The sequence below is a fragment of the Syngnathus typhle genome, unplaced genomic scaffold (genome assembly GCF_033458585.1).
Source record: "Syngnathus typhle isolate RoL2023-S1 ecotype Sweden unplaced genomic scaffold, RoL_Styp_1.0 HiC_scaffold_191, whole genome shotgun sequence".
Lineage (NCBI taxonomy): Eukaryota > Metazoa > Chordata > Actinopteri > Syngnathiformes > Syngnathidae > Syngnathus > Syngnathus typhle.
This window is the reverse complement of record NW_026872097.1, coordinates 1-5,000: the sequence shown is the minus strand read 5'-3', so window position 1 is coordinate 5,000 and position 5,000 is coordinate 1.

The following is a 5,000-nucleotide window of genomic DNA, read 5'->3' as shown; positions in this document are numbered from 1 at the left end:
GTTTAAGGAGGCGGCCGGTCCTCCACTATTCCTTCCTTGGATGGAAAGCATGTAGCACTTTGAAAATTTTCGAGCACTGTGACACTTTGAAAATTTTCGAGAGTTTTTGTACTTAGAAAATTTTTCGCTCTTGCACTTCCAGAGTGCTTTGCGGTAGCTCCTAGGTTCGCTGTCCGAGCATGTGAACACTTTTTGGGGGGGAACACATCGCTAGAGACACCAGCCGCCTGGTTCTCGGGGCCAAAACTTGTGTTCCCCACACTCGTTCTGACTATATTTTGCGATTTGGGGGTAAAGGTAATGAGTACAGTGACTAGGGGGACCAACTCATCGTACTCTGGCGCACCAACAGACCAAAGCTGGTACTGCACTTACCCCTGGTACCCCAACGCCTGGTACCTGACGGGCGAGAGGCTGATTTTTCGCTATTTGCGGCCGACCGAGGGAACCAGACAAAGCGGACACTTTACGGCGCAAGAGCCGTTGGCACTTAGAAATTTTTCGACAAAGTTGGCGCGAGCTCCAGAAGGAGAGGCTGATTTTTCGCTATTTGTGGCCGACCGAGGGAACCAGGCAAAGCGGACACTTTACGGCGCAAGAGCCGTTGGCACTTAGAAATTTTTTGACAAAGTTGGCGCGAGCTCCAGAAGGAGAGGCTGATTTTTCGCTATTTGTGGCCGACCGAGGGAACCAGGCAAAGCGGACACTTTACGGCGCAAGAGCCGTTGGCACTTAGAAAATATTCGCCAAAGTTGGCACGAGCTCCAGAAGGAGAGGCTGATTTTTCGCTATTTGTGGCCGACCGAGGGAACCAGACAAAGCGGACACATTACGGCGCAAGAGCCGTTGGCACTTAGAAAATATTCGCCAAAGTTGGCACGAGCTCCAGAAGGAGAGGCTGATTTTTCGCTATTTGTGGCCGACCGAGGGAACCAGACAAAGCGGACACTTTACGGCGCAAGAGCCGTTGGCACTTGCGCGAGCTCCAGAAGGAGAGGCTGATTTTTCGCTATTTGTGGCCGACCGAGGGAACCAGACAAAGCGGACACTTTACGGCGCAAGAGCCGTTGGCACTTGCGCGAGCTCCAGAAGGAGAGGCTGATTTTTCGCTATTTGTGGCCGACCGAGGGAACCAGACAAAGCGGACACTTTACGGCGCAAGAGCCGTTGGCACTTAGAAAATATTCGCCAAAGTTGGCGCGAGCTCCAGAAGGAGAGGCTGATTTTTCGCTATTTGTGGCCGACCGAGGGAACCAGGCAAAGCGGACACATTACGGCGCAAGAGCCGTTGGCACTTAGGCGAGCTCCAGAAGGAGAGGCTGATTTTTCGCTATTTGTGGCCGACCGAGGGAACCAGGCAAAGCGGACACATTACGGCGCAAGAGCCGTTGGCACTTAGGCGAGCTCCAGAAGGAGAGGCTGATTTTTCGCCGTTTGTGGCCGACCGAGGGAACCAGGCAAAGCGGACACATTACGGCGCAAGAGCCGTTGGCACTTAGGCGAGCTCCAGAAGGAGAGGCTGATTTTTCGCCGTTTGTGGCCGACCGAGGGAACCAGGCAAAGCGGACACATTACGGCGCAAGAGCCGTTGGCACTTAGGCGAGCTCCAGAAGGAGAGGCTGATTTTTCGCTATTTGTGGCCGACCGAGGGAACCAGGCAAAGCGGACACATTACGGCGCAAGAGCCGTTGGCACTTAGGCGAGCTCCAGAAGGAGAGGCTGATTTTTCGCCGTTCGTGGCCGACCGAGGGAACCAGGCAAAGCGGACACATTACGGCGCAAGAGCCGTTGGCACTTGCGCGAGCTCCAGAAGGAGAGGCTGATTTTTCGCTATTTGTGGCCGACCGAGGGAACCAGACAAAGCGGACACATTACGGCGCAAGAGCCGTTGGCACTTAGGCGAGCTCCAGAAGGAGAGGCTGATTTTTCGCCGTTTGTGGCCGACCGAGGGAACCAGGCAAAGCGGACACATTACGGCGCAAGAGCCGTTGGCACTTAGAAAATATTCGCCAAAGTTGGCACGAGCTCCAGAAGGAGAGGCTGATTTTTCGCTATTTGTGGCCGACCGAGGGAACCAGGCAAAGCGGACACATTACGGCGCAAGAGCCGTTGGCACTTAGGCGAGCTCCAGAAGGAGAGGCTGATTTTTCGCCGTTCGTGGCCGACCGAGGGAACCAGGCAAAGCGGACACATTACGGCGCAAGAGCCGTTGGCACTTAGAAAATATTCGCCAAAGTTGGCACGAGCTCCAGAATGAGAGGCTGATTTTTCGCCGTTTGTGGCCGACCGAGGGAACCAGGCAAAGCGGACACATTACGGCGCAAGAGCCGTTGGCACTTAGGCGAGCTCCAGAAGGAGAGGCTGATTTTTCGCTATTTGTGGCCGACCGAGGGAACCAGGCAAAGCGGACACATTACGGCGCAAGAGCCGTTGGCACTTAGGCGAGCTCCAGAAGGAGAGGCTGATTTTTCGCCGTTCGTGGCCGACCGAGGGAACCAGGCAAAGCGGACACATTACGGCGCAAGAGCCGTTGGCACTTGCGCGAGCTCCAGAAGGAGAGGCTGATTTTTCGCTATTTGTGGCCGACCGAGGGAACCAGACAAAGCGGACACATTACGGCGCAAGAGCCGTTGGCACTTAGGCGAGCTCCAGAAGGAGAGGCTGATTTTTCGCCGTTTGTGGCCGACCGAGGGAACCAGGCAAAGCGGACACATTACGGCGCAAGAGCCGTTGGCACTTAGAAAATATTCGCCAAAGTTGGCACGAGCTCCAGAAGGAGAGGCTGATTTTTCGCTATTTGTGGCCGACCGAGGGAACCAGGCAAAGCGGACACATTACGGCGCAAGAGCCGTTGGCACTTAGGCGAGCTCCAGAAGGAGAGGCTGATTTTTCGCCGTTCGTGGCCGACCGAGGGAACCAGGCAAAGCGGACACATTACGGCGCAAGAGCCGTTGGCACTTAGAAAATATTCGCCAAAGTTGGCACGAGCTCCAGAATGAGAGGCTGATTTTTCGCCGTTTGTGGCCGACCGAGGGAACCAGGCAAAGCGGACACATTACGGCGCAAGAGCCGTTGGCACTTAGGCGAGCTCCAGAAGGAGAGGCTGATTTTTTCGCTATTTGTGGCCGACCGAGGGAACCAGGCAAAGCGGACACATTACGGCGCAAGAGCCGTTGGCACTTAGGCGAGCTCCAGAAGGAGAGGCTGATTTTTCGCCGTTCGTGGCCGACCGAGGGAACCAGGCAAAGCGGACACATTACGGCGCAAGAGCCGTTGGCACTTGCGCGAGCTCCAGAAGGAGAGGCTGATTTTTCGCTATTTGTGGCCGACCGAGGGAACCAGACAAAGCGGACACATTACGGCGCAAGAGCCGTTGGCACTTAGGCGAGCTCCAGAAGGAGAGGCTGATTTTTCGCCGTTTGTGGCCGACCGAGGGAACCAGGCAAAGCGGACACATTACGGCGCAAGAGCCGTTGGCACTTAGGCGAGCTCCAGAAGGAGAGGCTGGTTTTTCGCTATTTGTGGCCGACCGAGGGAACCAGGCAAAGCGGACACATTACGGCGCAAGAGCCGTTGGCACTTAGAAAATATTCGCCAAAGTTGGCACGAGCTCCAGAAGGAGAGGCTGATTTTTCGCTATTTGTGGCCGACCGAGGGAACCAGGCAAAGCGGACACATTACGGCGCAAGAGCCGTTGGCACTTAGGCGAGCTCCAGAAGGAGAGGCTGATTTTTTCGCTATTTGTGGCCGACCGAGGGAACCAGGCAAAGCGGACACATTACGGCGCAAGAGCCGTTGGCACTTAGAAAATATTCGCCAAAGTTGGCACGAGCTCCAGAATGAGAGGCTGATTTTTCGCCGTTTGTGGCCGACCGAGGGAACCAGACAAAGCGGACACATTACGGCGCAAGAGCCGTTGGCACTTAGGCGAGCTCCAGAAGGAGAGGCTGATTTTTCGCCGTTTGTGGCCGACCGAGGGAACCAGGCAAAGCGGACACTTTACGGCGCAAGAGCCGTTGGCACTTAGAAAATATTCGCCAAAGTTGGCACGAGCTCCAGAAGGAGAGGCTGATTTTTCGCCGTTTGTGGCCGACCGAGGGAACCAGGCAAAGCGGACACATTACGGCGCAAGAGCCGTTGGCACTTAGGCGAGCTCCAGAAGGAGAGGCTGATTTTTTCGCTATTTGTGGCCGACCGAGGGAACCAGGCAAAGCGGACACATTACGGCGCAAGAGCCGTTGGCACTTAGAAAATATTCGCCAAAGTTGGCACGAGCTCCAGAATGAGAGGCTGATTTTTCGCCGTTTGTGGCCGACCGAGGGAACCAGACAAAGCGGACACATTACGGCGCAAGAGCCGTTGGCACTTAGGCGAGCTCCAGAAGGAGAGGCTGATTTTTCGCCGTTTGTGGCCGACCGAGGGAACCAGGCAAAGCGGACACTTTACGGCGCAAGAGCCGTTGGCACTTAGAAAATATTCGCCAAAGTTGGCACGAGCTCCAGAAGGAGAGGCTGATTTTTCGCCGTTTGTGGCCGACCGAGGGAACCAGGCAAAGCGGACACATTACGGCGCAAGAGCCGTTGGCACTTAGGCGAGCTCCAGAAGGAGAGGCTGATTTTTTCGCTATTTGTGGCCGACCGAGGGAACCAGGCAAAGCGGACACATTACGGCGCAAGAGCCGTTGGCACTTAGAAAATATTCGCCAAAGTTGGCACGAGCTCCAGAATGAGAGGCTGATTTTTCGCCGTTTGTGGCCGACCGAGGGAACCAGACAAAGCGGACACATTACGGCGCAAGAGCCGTTGGCACTTAGGCGAGCTCCAGAAGGAGAGGCTGATTTTTCGCTATTTGTGGCCGACCGAGGGAACCAGGCAAAGCGGACACATTACGGCGCAAGAGCCGTTGGCACTTAGAAAATATTCGCCAAAGTTGGCACGAGCTCCAGAATGAGAGGCTGATTTTTCGCCGTTTGTGGCCGACCGAGGGAACCAGGCAAAGCG